Below are 13,945 nucleotides of genomic sequence, written 5' to 3' on the forward strand. Positions count from 1 at the left end.
AAAAGTTTGTTTTCCATAGGTGGGTTCCCCCTTTACCTTACAGGAGATTTGAGAGACAAAGACTTTTCACTTAGCACATAGATAATTGACATCTATTGGTCAAATATAAGTGAAGCCAAAGAGGCCCTTCACGTCACTGCCATTATAAACTACCAAGTTAAAGTATAAAATCAGTAAGAGGAGAAAGTCTAATTAAAATAAAAAGTCATTTCCAGAACCCAACGAGATAGCACTGATAGTCAAAGCAGACTGGAAATGAATCACTGAGTATACAACACTGTCCAAGCACGTAGGCTCATGACTAAGACTTGAAGAAGACGCTGCTTTATCTCAGTTCCGGAAGAGAAACTGGCATATAGATGGGGTAGTTAAGTTGTCTGTGGTGACCCACATAGCAGATGACATTGATAAGTAAATGCAGATTCACACTCAGCTACCAGTGACAGGTTCTTTATTTCATGTCCAGGTGAAGGAGCAAGAATCCAAGTCTTCTGTGTAAGTTCCATGATGCTTTAAGTGTTCACATCATAAAATAGCTATTCTATTACCTTCACTTAGCTCCTCATCAAAATCCTTGGAACTGTTTCCTAGAGTGTGCTTAAATTTTTCTAAAGCTGCTATTCTACTAGAGTCTGGTTCTTCCTCATGTTTTCCTAAAACATGTAGTTTCTGGGGCCGGTAGTATTGCTCATGGACAAATCACATATTTCACATGTATGAAGCCCTGGAGTCAATCAACAGTACCCATGATAATGTTTGCCTAGTGTACATAAAGTCCTAGGGTTGATAGTCAGCACCACATAAAACTGAACATGGCAGTGTACAGCTGTAATCTCATCACTTAGAAGGTAGAGACAAGGCAACCCTTGGCTACTTAGTGAGTTTGAGTCTAGCCTGGGCTACATTAGACCTGTGACACACAAAAAAAATAAAGTAAAATGAACCAAAAATAATAATGGGCAACAATATGTATAGCTTTCAAAAAAAGTAATTAATTCAATTCCTGACACACTACTGAGCCTACAAAAGTTGGGTTGATCTTTTCCTTAAAAACTCTCGAATTCTATGCTGGGGTTGGGGATTTAGCTCAGTGGTAGAGTGCTTGCCTAGCAAGCACAAGGCCCCAGGTCTTCAGCTTTGAAAAAAAAAATCTATGCTGACCTGAAGTATAGGTTGTAAGCTGTAGGGTGGCCCCTTTGTTTTGTTTAATTTTTGGTTTTGATTTGAGGAGTTATTGCAAGGGCAGAGAGCAAATGAGAGGGGACGGGAAGATAAGTGGGAACAGAATGCATGATATGAAAAACCACAAAGAATCAATAAAAGTAAAAAAAAAAAAATCCGTTTTGACCAAAGGAGACAAGATATAGAATTGTAGTCAGACAAGTACCTACAAAAAAGGCCATGGAACTCTTCCACAAGGGTATTCCCAGGATCATTCAAGTCATTCCTCCCATGTGCTTCCAACCACAAGACTTTCAAAAAGAGTTCAGGGAAATGCATTGGACACAGAAGCAGGCAGTGCACCCTTGTGTCCTCCTCTACAGTCTGTCAGAACCAGCAGGCTTCAAATAGATGAACTTCAAACCCACAAAGAGATAAGTTACCCTTTAATCACTAAACAAGTCTTTTGCTTGTCTTTGCTTAAGTGCCAATATTTTACCCTAATTAGTGTAGGGGCAATTTAATGTCTGTATAGGTAACAGTATGTACAGGTTGCCTCCAGCATTTTTTTTCTATGTTGCATAGATCTAATTTTTCTTTATTAATTAACTGGCTTTATTCTTTGTAAGATTTATTTATTTGCTTCTTTTATAAATATGTGTGCTCACCTGCATAAATTTATGTGCACCACATATGTGTAAGAGCCTGAGTAGGTCAGAGGATGAAATCAGAGGCCCTGAACTAAAGGCTGGGAAGGAAATCCTGGTCTGCAAAAGCAATGCTTTTAACCACTGAGCCAGTTTTCCAGGCCCTATTTGAAACTTGTCATTGGTGTAGTTGTTGTATATGTTTAAGGTGCAGCAGTGTGGCAATTTGACCTTTGTCCATGTACACTGATTCAATAAGGACCCCAGTGCATCCCTCTTCTTGAATATGTGTCATTTCTGTGAACTGGGATGGGAGCCTTCAATATCCTTTCTTGTAAGTTTATTAGAGGGTTTGGTTTGGTTTGGTTTGGTTCCTTTTCTTTTTAGTATGTGGATTCTTGGGGGTTACAGTCATCCTTTTGTGTTGTAAAACACTGGCAATGGCTTTGTCCCATATATTTCATTGTTGCATGTGACTTCCCTGTATTTCCCGTCCTCTGTACCTTTCCTAGCCTCTAGTGTACATTGTACTTCCCAATGCTATGAAATCAACCTTTTTAATACATTTTTTAACATAAGCCATTATTTATAAATCCACAAAGAAGGTGTTAAGCAACAAAGCTCATCCTTGTCAAAAATTCCCATGTTCATACCAACTTAAGGACTTATTTTTTGGAAAAATAAATGGAAGTTATTCACATATGTTAAAGATTCATCTCAAAAAAAACACTACTTTTTCTATAAATAAATACATCTTGTATAATAAGCCAAATGTACATAATGTAATTTAGCTATGCTTGGCATCCTAAAAACACTGGGAGAGTAGTCACTAAATCATTCCCTAAATGCTATAATATTCTGTCACTGTATCATAATATTTTATATGCAAAATATGCCCTTCCTAAAGTGGGCCTAAAAACAGTCATTTCTGAGACGTTTATCTGGAATATAAATGTGTTAATGCACTACAGGGTAAAAGCACTTGAGTGCCTAAGGATTTCACTCAGCTGCAGACATTTATCAAAAGACAACTCTCTTATTCATTGTAGTGGGCTATTCAAAGTAGTTAGCATCTAAGTATTAAAGAGTTCTGCCAAAATTCTGCAAATCCCCATGCCATGATGCATTACCCTTCCTTTAACTAAGATGTTGTCTTTGGACATGCAAGATAAGCAGAACCTTCTTGGCCAAGAGAAACGGAGGTGGCTTTAGGCAAGCTCCTGAGGCCACTTTAACCATTATCTCTTCACAATTCAACAAATGAGCAATGTGTTCCTCTCTAGGAAGGTAACAGATATTAACTGATTCTAGTTCACGAAGTTGACATGATGAACATAAGCAAGTTATACTATAGCTTCTGTTCTTGGTATACAAAAAAACAAAACAGTGTTGCACAATAACAGAGGGCATTTGAAAGGTTCTAGACAGTTCCTTCACACAACCTTAGCTTCCTTAATACAGCTCCTCAGCCCCCGCAGAACTTGCCTTCAAAAGGCAGGTGAATGGGGACCACAAACAGCAAAGGACGAGAAACCATTGTTCAATTATTCCAAGGAAAGTTGTTCTCTAAAGCCTGCTCAGGATAATTTAGAGATTAAACTGAATAAAGTATCGAATCCCAAGACCCCACATAAAGGTGGAACTGACTCCACAAAGTTGTCTTCTGACCTCTACATGTGCATCCTGGCACGTGCAATCATGTACACTCACACGCATGTGCAATAATAATAATAATAATAATAATAATAATAATAATAATAAAGGATCTTCTATTTAAATGCTTGCAACCAGCTAACACAAACAGCAATGCCTCCTCTGTTCACACTGATCACATCGAACTCACAAGTGACTACCACCTCATTCTGTGAGACTAGTTTAATTTTAGTCTTGCAATAAAGTCAATAAAACAGCAGCTTTGTCCACTGTAGCTGATTCAAAAAGGAAAAATAAAGTCATTCCCCACCAAATCATTAAGACACTAACAAAAGCAAAACAGCTTAACAATCCCAAAGGCTGGTTTAAAGCATAGTTTACCCTAAACATCTCTCCTCTACCACTTGTTAAGGTGAGTGTGACTAAATTAAGACTCCAGGCTGAGAGGTTTGCCATGTTCCAAGCAAATTATAACCATTTACAGAAGGAAGTTAAAAAAATAAATAAAACAAGATAAAATAAAAACTAATGAACACCTGCAAAATTCTATCTGTTTAATAAGCTAGTAAATTAAAATTGAGTTAGAAAATGCATTTTTATTATTTTTAATAAATAATAATAATAAAGGCCCTTGGAATCTCCTGCAGCATTTGAAGAGGCAACTGTGTGAACACGGTATCACTGTGGGACTAAAAATATGTGGGAAGCTTTACTCTGAAATTTATCTGTCAGAAATGTAAAGATGGGATGGATAGTACCGATTGGTTATAATTGACACAAGCTATGTGGAATACTGAAAAATGACAAAACCCTCAGGATAGTAAAGGCAAATGGTTAAGGATTTTTTTTTCTTTCTTGCTTCTTCCAGTTAGAACCATAAATCTACTGGATTTCAGACATCCGTGTGCACTGCACAGCTTAAGAGAAAATATCTGTGTATATCCGCAATATGATATCTCACTGCTAGAAGCCCAGCTGACGCACACACACACACAGGAAATATCATCAAGCGTTATCATGGAATCATACATAGGAACCTATCCAGAAATAATTACACACAGCCTTCTGCGGCACGGCCCTGGAAGCCTGCATATGTTGGCTTCTCAGCAGCCTGACAGCAGGCAGTTTCCAATTGCATAGAGAAGGGTGAGTTCATGTTAATGAGATTCTCCTTCGGCATCTCTCTACCTCCCTGCATTTTCCAGCGCTGGAAAACCACTCTCCCTCTAAAGCAGAGGAAGCTGGAGAGAAAGTAGAGAAAGCTTTTCATTCACTTGTGCGTTTCTCTATCCTCCACCAATGTCTTAAAAATCAATTTATATTCCTCATTGACACTTTGCTTGGCTCTACAACAGATTGTTCTGTAACATCTTTTCCCTTACTCCCATGCTTCTGCCCCTCTCCCTCAGTTTTTTAAGACTAGGTCTTACTATGTAGCACAGACTAGCCTGCAACTCATGATCTTCGTGGTTTACTGTCCCTGGAATTTGAGATAACAGCTCCTTTAAAGCTTACTGTACTTTAGCATCATCACTTCATTTTACTCATTCTTTTTCCCTCCAAGATAAGCCACGGTGTTTCAGAGGTGTGTGAAAGAAAACCAGAGAGAACAAAAAATGAGAGCACATCTTATTTCTCCTATTAGTTTGATAATGAATTTTGTCTTATCAATATCATTTTGAGAACAGAACATCCTTCATGAGGGGATGCTTTACTAAAAGAGTACATTATAATCCTCTTGCTGAGGTTACTCTACAGGGCAGGCCAAGGGTATTCTACTGCTAGGACCTATGAAAGTGGGGTGGTCCTTCATTTAAGATCCACTCTGATGGTCCGTGGGGGCACAAGCCTTTAATCCTAGCACTTGGGAGGCAGAGGCAGGTGGATCTCTGAGTTTGGGATGAGTCTGGTTTACTGAATGAGTTCCAGGACAGTAAAGGATACACAGAGAAACCTTGTCTCAAAAAAGTAAAAAAAAAAAAAACACTCTGACTTAATTCCAGTGTGTCTTATTTAATCTCAACTGCATCTAAAACTCTTCACATTCTAAACTCAACTCCTAAATCTTTCTTCCTCTTCCTCTGCCTCCTCCTCCACTCCCTCCTCCTCATTTAGAAGTTTCCTAATGGTGAATATGTAGTTCCTTTCTGTGTTTGCAAAAGCAAAAAATAAGTTTTACTCATTCTTAAAAGCTGCTTCCATTATTTTATAAATAACAACATGCAAATTATTTTTTGGACTCTAGCAAACTTTACCCACTGTTCTCACTCTTACCTCAGGTTTATTGCCATGTTGGACCAACCTAATAATCCATCTCTTTTTTTGCGTGTGTATTCTTCAAGTACTCATACATAGTTGCTCATCTTTCCCCACTAGTCTTGTTTGAGTAAGCAAACGTTTTTAAATCTATCTTCATAAATCAGTTGCTTGATCCCCTAACCACTTTTCTTGCTTCTCTGAAATCCATCCAGTTCATCAGCATCCCTTATGTGCTGGGCAGTTCAGGATGGCCTGCAGGATCGTGGTATTGCTTCAGCAACACTTTCTTCAGAAAATGATTATCATCCTGCTTCTTCCGATGGTGAGAAATCCTTAGGCATGTTGCTTCAAAAACATGTAAGGGTTTTGGTATCATTTTACAGAGACTATTTCTACCTAACTTTTTTTCTAACCTTCACTCCAAGCATGAGCACTTTACAAATATTTCTTTTGCGGATGTATTCTGTATTTCAAATTTGTTATGCTAAGGCATGTATTAGATGGATTTGCTTTCATCCTTCTCCACAAAGAAAAGCTTTCTCTCCTCCATGTGTGCCTGACCTTTCTTTGTGCCGTTGCATTTCTCCAGTCTGGCCAATTTCTCCATCCAGTGCCATATGTAGTGTAATTAATATGATCTTTACACATTAGAAGGGTTGTTAATGATAAGGTTAAATAAAAACCCTTATAACAGGACCCCCACTGAATCATGCCATATAGTCAGCCTATTGTTAGATAACAGTTCACTTTATTTATGGTCTTTCAACACATTTGTATCACATGTGACTGTGCTGTGTTAAGCTGAATACGATTCAATTAGGATTTTGTGAAACTGTATCACAGGCTTCATGTTCCTTTCACTCACCAGTTTTGTGATTTGATCAAAAGGTTGTTAAGTTTGACTGCTATGGTTCAGTCTTCAATTCTGAAAGTTTGATTAGGCTATTCACAGCACTGCAAGATTGATTTCTCTAAGTGGAAGCTATAGTATCTGGACTTTTAAAAATAATAAGCACTCATTTTAAAAATCATATAGATTCAGTAATATGCCTAGTTTCCATATTTATAGTCTTCTTTCACTGTTATCATCAAAATTTATGAATATGTCTACATAATGCAAGTATTTGTATTCAAGTTACAGAACAGGAAAAAGTGCTTATTTACTGCTTCTTGTTTGTAGTATCTTGCCTTTTCCATCATCCTCTGCTACCTGTAATCTAGTGAATGATTCACGTCTCACCCACACCAACTTCCCTACAATCAGGAAATTCCATAACTATTTTCCATCATGCCACATTGGAATGTTTATTTTGAATACATGTTAAGGGAAATTAACTCAGAAAAGATGAGCATTTGATTTTCATTTTCTTGCTTTTTTTTTCAGCTAAGTACAGACAAGAAACATAATGAATGAATCAACAGTACATATTTTGATGAAAGCAATGTTAAGCATACAAAACATTGCACACTCGAGAAGAGCCTTGCATTTTCCCAGCTCATAACACTAAAAATGAGATTCACAATCTTGTTAGTGTCAAACCATGATCATTCATGCTGTTCTACAAATCAAAATAGTATTTTTGAAAGAACTGCACTGCACCCTTGATATTAAAGCTTTTTGTTGTTTGTGCTTTATGAATGAAATTTTGTTCAAGAAGAGCCTTAAGGAAGGCGGGAGACTTGATCAGGTGAGAAGACAGCCCAGGAGGATACTCCGTAGGGAGTGTATGTAAGCTGGTCTCTTGTTATCATTTGAATTGCAAGAAGCGACATTAAATACTAGTGCATATTGAAAGTAAACTTACATTATTCTGGTCAAACCTGAACTGTAGCTGTTCTGCATGTCCTGGAGGTGATGAGTTCATCTCCAGGGACAGGGTGAAAGGAAAAAGCACATGAGACTTCCACTCCAGAGGAAAGGCAATGCTGACACCCCAGACAGAGAAAGCTGCCCTCTGCCCTCCACCTGGGGGCCCTGTGCTGTCCTGGCATGGGCCAACAAGGGAAGATTAAAAACAAGAGAAATATCTGGGACAGAAAAATGTCAAAGCCTTAAAGTCGGTTACGTCTTAAAGAGAAGAGCGTCTGCATGGAAGTTACATTGTTAACAATGTGGAATTTAAAGGAGAAAAAATAAAAATATCGATGTACTACTTCCAAATTACACAGCTTCCAGCCATATCCATTCTAAGATAGTCTGAATAGACAGTGGTGCAGAAATATTTACATTCTGAACAGGATCAAATTTGGAAGCAATACCTTTCAAAGTCCTTGTCTTTTTAACAGTCAAGGAAAGAAATAAGGCAAATGCTAGCTCTCTTAGTAGCATGCTATTCATAAATTTGAAAAATACTTCACCAAACATGAGTTTGGAACTTATGGACTGAGTTCAGCTTGAAGAAGAACTTGGAAATGAAGCAAAGCAAAAGCGACCACAGCATCAAGCCTACCTTATTCAGTGGAGCTGTTGAAATCCCTGATTCTACACAGACATAAGTATATTTTCTTATGGCATGTTTATCTCAAGGCCACCTGGGTGTCTCAGTTCAAGAGGAAAGCCCCCCCCCCACTAAGGAGCTTTTTGCCCTTTCTAAAAATAAATAAATAAATAAGTAAATGAATAAAGGACAATCTTAAATACTGCTCAGACCGATTTCAAAACCTCTATTCATTACACCAGATTTTGGTGCACAAATTCCTTGGCTTCCATGAATATAATCATTCCATACAGTTTCTTCTTTCCTTCTTTTCGAATCCAGAGCAGCAACAAACTTCAGCTACAGAAGCATGCACAAATACATCCTCTCACCCATCGCTTCTCTAGGAATTCAGAATCTAGCTTCTCTTTATAAAGCCCTCCTTCCTCACTCACATCATGAAAGGCAGCAATAACCTAATTCATTAAAGAATTATTTGCATAAATAACAAACAAATCAGTCATCCAATGAGCAGACTGGTAGACACCAAGTACAAACACCGGAAGCTGCATTTTAGTAAGGAAATATGCACTATTGGGGGAAAAAATGTAAGACAGACAGAGCGGTACACCATATATAAAATGTCAAACATGTCAAAACACTCATGAATACCAACATCTCCCACCACACCACGGCCAATTTTAAAGGTTATTTAGGGCTAACACATCTGCAAGTGTAGATTTTACAGCAGCAGACTTTATTTTTCTCAGATATATTAAAAATAAGTCACGGATGTGTCAAATGTTTTCGATACTGTTTCCACACATGTAGCCCATGTTGAAACTACTGCCCGGCACTGCTCAGAGGCAGGGCCATTGCACAAACCCCTGGTATTGGATGTACTCATTATGGATCTCTGGAAGCGTGTATTTAGCCGAATCAATTCAGCGTACAGAGATGATAACAAAGCAGAAGAAAGCAAACGTAGCCATCTTTATTTCTCAAAAATAAAAATGTCTCTTAGGGTCTCCATAATTTGACTTTTCAGAATTATTTCAGAACATGTCACCAGGCTTCCTTGTCCCTAAGCCTCTGATCATGAATTATTTCTGAATAACTGCAGACAAGTGAGTTTTATGAAACAAGAAGCGGAACACATGCAGAACATGCTTATCCTATTCCCAGCCCTCAGATAACTGAAGCTTAAATTAAATGTCAAAGCTGAACAAAATCTATTGTATAAGCAAACAGCTGACCTAAATCCACCATATTTTGTTTGCCAGTGTATATATTCTAATAAATTTTGAAATATAATAAGGCTATTTTCGCTACCCTTTGACCACACCAAGCTAGATGCAGAGAGTCTCCTGAAGAAATATTACTTTCTGCTCGACTCTCTAAACAACATCTATTTATACCATTCGGTAGACTGTGAGAGCAGCTTTAAAAAAAATGTAACACTTGAGCACTGTAGATCGAAGATACAGAAGTAGAGGAAAGAGTAGAGAATGCACGCAGAGCCAGGTTTTTGGTGTTGCTAAATGGCCTGTTCAGAACTGGGACTCCCACAAACGAACTTTCTACCATGCTCTGTGGTCTTCCTGACAGAAAGCTCAGAAGTTGGGTGGAAATCAAATGGTAAATACAGCAGAGTCCAGACATCTTACAGAAGGAAAACACTTTTTTATCTTTCCTGAGTTTAATGACTTTCTCGGTGACATAAAAGTGTGCAACCATCATTTCACTATTTTCCTGGGTACCAAAGTAGACAACTATAAACTCCTTCATTGTGAAAAGCAATGAAAATCATGCCCTATTTTAAATGTCAGCAAGAAGCTGGGCATGATGGCACATGCTGTGATCCCAGCAGGCTGAGGTGGGAGGATCATGAGTTCAAGGTCAGTCTGAGCTACATGGTAAGCTCTAACCTCAAAATGACAGAAATTTCAGAAACGAAAGCATTGTGTGGCTGTGGCTACCCCACTTGGACTTCATGGCAGCGTTCTAAATACACTTGAAACAGTAGTCTCTCAAGCTCGCAGATTAGAAATTCTTACCCAGTGTCTGCAGAAGCAGAGGGAAGGCCCCAATCCTTCCCAGACAGTGCTATATCTATATCTCAGGCCACTTAAAATGCATGTTTTCACTCTGAATTCAACATCTGATAATTCCAGGTCTTTGTACAATGAATTGTTTTGCAATATTCTTCTCATCATCTGTAAGATTAAAATAATGCTACCCTCACAGTTTATAGTTCAGAGGATTATATCAAATAGGATCTGACTTTCACTTGTGGTAGATGCTACTGTAATGGAGGAACTTCAAACTGTGGAGTAAGACCTCTGCCTGCTCTCTCATTCTGCTTCGCCAGTGGCCCCAGTCTTTGAAGGAGTCTGCATCACCCCTGCTGGAGATATCAGTCCCTCTGGGGAAACAATCTCAAGCTACAATGTGATGACATAGGATATAACTTCCCATGATGATGGTCTTGTTCTTTTTCATTCTTTTGTCACAAAACTTGAAGCACCTGAGTGATTCCCATTATCCCAAGGCCTCCTATGCTCAGCCCCACACAGTCTTCCACTATTGCTATTAAAGCCATCCTAGCCACCCACCCCCATGGCATCCCAACACCTTTCTTACATGGTCTTGGTCATCCACTCTCATTTCTCTCTTTTCCTCTGGACTCATTCCCATTACTGTTGGTACCCAGCCATCCTGTGCATCTAGGACATTTTAGACTTCTCATCTCTGCTTGCCTTGGACTCTACACTCTGATTAAACATATCCTGTAAATTCCCTCTTCCAACTCCTTGGTCCCCCTTGAAGTGTGGTTTGTCATCATCCATCTCTATTGCTACTCATTTCCCACAAAGGCTTCTGCTTCCTTCCTTCCTTCTGGGAGACTCTAGTTTGACTGGGCTGAGTAGACAATGGACTGTCTCTCTCTCTCTCTCTCTCTCTCTCTCTCTCTCTCTCTCTCTCTCTCTCTCCCTCTCTGACTTCTCTGTTGGTCATTTTCTGCGTAGGAAAAAGCAGCTGAAGAACACCAACAGGGTAGTTGTCTACCTGTGTTCCCTGCCTTTCCTGCTGGATGATGCCCAATTAAATGGCTTCAAGCATATAGTGGGGCAGAGAATAAGGAGATACTGGGGTCTGTTGAGCGAGGAATTGCTTGCTTCACACACAGCACCACCACATTACCCAGTCTAGTTCATTAACAATAGCTGAAAAACTTTTAACTAAGACCTACTCATATAAATTATTTGATATTATGTCCCAAGAAAAGTTACAGCAATCAGTACATAGACTTCTTATAGTTCCTGTCTTGTGAAAGCACTCTTAATTTCTACTCTTTCATTTCTCTGGGGAGAAATTCCTAATAGCAAGTTATAATAACTTTGCAAACCCCAGTCATTCCAGGGTCTTGTTGCAAAAACTCTGTCTTATCTACTGCTTAGTGATGAAGAGTCCTTTTTCTCCTAATCTCATACTCTAACCAAAATTCCAATTTCATTTGAGGTTGTCAATACAATCCGCTCCTTTAAGCTTCCAGAGCCAGGAAGTCTCAACAGGCTCAGTCCCTCTGGAAGTTCCTCCCTTTGTTGCAAAGTTCTCACCCACCACCCACCCTCTGCCGCCGGAAGTCTCAGGCAGAAGCCTATATTTGCACTATGTCTGCCAAAACAAGTTGAACGTGGCGTGGAAATCCTACTCTCCCTAAGCACACGTTTAAATGGAAATCAGGAAGAACAGTGAGAGACCAGAGAATGGAAGGTTCGAGGACTTCCCATGAATGCCAGCACTTGCAGAAAGCTGTCGGGGTTCCAGCAAAGGCAGGTCCTAGCCAAGCTAAGACAAGAACAGGGCTGGATCGCCGCTGAGGACCTCCTTCCCTGAAGATGTCCAGTACACAGAAGGCCTTCCCCTCCAGGCACTGGCCCGACCCTGCCACCAGACTAGTCCCTCACTCTGGCACCATGGCCTTAGACTCCTAACGCCGGCTGTAAGGGGACCCGAAAGAGGGTCGCGGACAAGCGCGCATTGTTGCCTCGGGGTGTGCGCATAGGTGTACAACGTGCGCTGCTTCGTGGGGATGCCGGCGACTTTCCCAACCACGCCCCTATGTGAGTCCGGATCCCTTGCAAAACTTACTCTCTAGGGAGTTCTGAGGGGACGCCCGGAAGCTACGGGACACCGGAGACTGACCACAGATCTGGGCACAAGGAGAAAGCGCCTAGTGTGTACGACCCCTGGGGCCTCATGTCCTAACGCACCCGACCTAGCCATGAGATGATTCCAGAGTCTCTGGCGATCTCCGCCTTGTGTGGTAGTAGCACAGCTGAGAAAGACCTGGGAACATCTGGGAGAGCACGGAGAGACCGGGAGGAAACAGAGAAACTGTCCCAGATCGTCCAAGATTCTCAGCAGTATTCTCCTGATGCAACCTTCAGAAACGAACCAGTCGCCAAAACGCACCCGGCAAAGCAGGAGTGTTCGCGAATCTACCTTCTACGAAAGGGTTGGGAGGGCAGGGGGTAACTCAGACACAGGTCCTGTCCAGTCGTACTAGGGCCTGCACATCACTAGCCAAGAAGGGGACCCACTAAATAGCGCGGCGTACTAAAAGAGAGTGCGTGACCGGAGACCGGTTTCCCCTAGTTGGCTTGCCCGCGTCTTCAGGGCCCAAAGCGCAGCTGGGGACCCAGGTGCACTTCTCCTCCTAGGTCAGGCATGGGGTGAGACACTGTTCCCCTGAGCGCCCACCGCTTCCTGGAAGCCCCTCCAAAAGAAGTTGGACTTTTCCTAAGGAAAAGCTCGGTCTCACAGGAAAAACCTTGTGGCCCCAGCTCGGAGAATATTTCACCCGAAAATTACATCACCACCATTCAACTTTGAATTCTAATAAAAAATTAAAAACGGATTTACGTGTGTTGCTTTAGTATTAAAAAACGAATTAATTTTTTAAAATGATAACCTACTTGGAATTCTTATACTGCTTTATCAATATAGTCAGCCCGCATCGACTCAATTCACCTCTGTGAAACGTGATTGCTCCTGCCGCAGTTCGGTCAAAAAGCAGACTCTTCCAGTGTCTAGCAGCCAGATGCTCATATTTGAGTCGTGGCTGAGACCTGAGAGGAGCGGGGACTAATCAACCGACTGCTGGAAGCCCCCACCAGAGAAGCTTCCAAGTGAAATTACAAAACTGAGTCATCTACCGGTCCGCGGGTGCTGGGAAAGTTTGGGTTGCTGAGAAACTCCCAGGAGCGCCTAGAAAGCAAGAGTTCAAATTCTCCCACACCAGGGGCAAGGGGAGGGGGGAGCGGTCAGACCTTGAAGCCCCCTTCGGAAGAAGCGATATTAAAAGACACTCATCCCCAGACCTCCATTCAACCGTTAAAACGACACTGGCGGAAAGTTTTGAACCTCCGGGCTAGGGTGCCCTACTGTCCCCTTTCACCTTAGGGGAACCTGTCTCCTTTCCGTGAACTCGGAAGCAAATAAACAAACACCTATCCCACCAAGGGAGGTGAGGCCCGCCCGAGAGACCCTCAGCCCTTGCCCTCCGATGTCACCTCGGCGCTGCCGCACGGTGGATAAAAAAGGAAACGGGTGAGTGTGCACAGCTAAGCGCGCAGCTAAGCGACGCCAGGAGCTGAGGGCTGGAAGACGCACGGCATGCTTCCTTGGGAGTGCTCTGGTGTTACTACCCATTATAGGATCTGGGAAGATGGAAATACATCCCATACAGAAAAAACTTTGTGGTCAAAATATTACAAAGGAATGGGGGGGGCATTAACCTAT

The 13,945-nt window shown here is 41.1% G+C and overlaps 1 pseudogene; it reads right to left on the reverse strand.

Annotated features, from left to right (window-relative positions):
- LOC114702357 overlaps positions 1-12,402 on the reverse strand; it is a 61,986-nt pseudogene extending 49,584 nt beyond the window's left edge.
- Positions 12,403-13,945: the final 1,543 nt, after the last annotated feature.

Source organism: Peromyscus leucopus, chromosome 4 (assembly GCF_004664715.2).
Source record: "Peromyscus leucopus breed LL Stock chromosome 4, UCI_PerLeu_2.1, whole genome shotgun sequence".
Taxonomy (NCBI): domain Eukaryota; kingdom Metazoa; phylum Chordata; class Mammalia; order Rodentia; family Cricetidae; genus Peromyscus; species Peromyscus leucopus.